Genomic DNA, 1,123 nt, shown 5'->3' on the forward strand with positions numbered 1-1,123 from the left:
CCGGCATAGTCTCACAAGAGACAGCTATATCTAGGTCCTTTCAGCAAAATCTTGCTAGTGTATGCAATGGTGTCAGCGTTTGGAAGCTGATTATGGGGTGGATCCCTGGATATGGCAGTCTCTAGATGGCCCTTATTTTTAAAATAATTTAAATGATTTTACATTGTTTTAAATATAAAATGGCTTTAAAATAACGGTTTTAAAAGATCGTTCCTATAAAATGAACTAATGTTTCTTTGAATGTACAGCTATCTTAAATCCCCAGAAAGCAGATATGTTTACTTCAAAAGATATCATTATGTTAAACCTATCTATATATACCTGGACATCTGGATAGAGGAAGAAGCCTCTCTTTTATAGTCTATAGTTATACTGAAAATAAAGATTTCTGTAAGTGTTAGGAAATCTACCTCTCATGGGTCAGAGAAGTACCTCTGTCAATCAACAACCTGATTTTCCCACATGTTGCCTATTCCTGAGAGTGGAATTCCTACTCCATTCCCTGGTGTTTGGAATCCTTTCCCCATAAATACCATGACCATGGGCCTAAAAGTATTGAATGTAGACTTAGAAAAAAACCTTTTCTTCCTAACCTACTTAACTTTTTCTTCTGCCTAATATTTATATATATTGAGAAGGCTAGGGTGTTTCCTTGCCAGCCTTCAAATTGGCAGTTAAGGAGACTAGACCTACATCTCTGTTTCAAAGAACTGAACAATTCCAGGCAAGTCCAGACCTCAGAAGATGTCCTTCCACCTCATCTGAGTCAAGGACAATCACTCAGTAGCAGTTTCCAGACTTCCTCAGCAAGTTTTCAACCCCACACCCATAATGGCATGTCCATAGAGATCGACTCAACATATTAACATATAGGACACCTTCCTTGGAATTCTCTAATGTGCTTTAAATCAGGCTTGTGAACTCACTTGGTTCTCTCTCTATTCTGGTAATGGGAGACCCCAGCATGCTGGACTTCTGCAGAATAAAACATTCTTTGTGTTTACATTCTATTTGAGTTTGGGGTATCATTCTTCAACAAATCATGGACCCTTATAATATGTGTGTATGGGTATGTATGTACATATATATATATATATATATGTATGTGTGTGTGTGTGTGTGT

This window comes from Mus caroli, chromosome 1, assembly GCF_900094665.2.
Source record: "Mus caroli chromosome 1, CAROLI_EIJ_v1.1, whole genome shotgun sequence".
Lineage (NCBI taxonomy): Eukaryota > Metazoa > Chordata > Mammalia > Rodentia > Muridae > Mus > Mus caroli.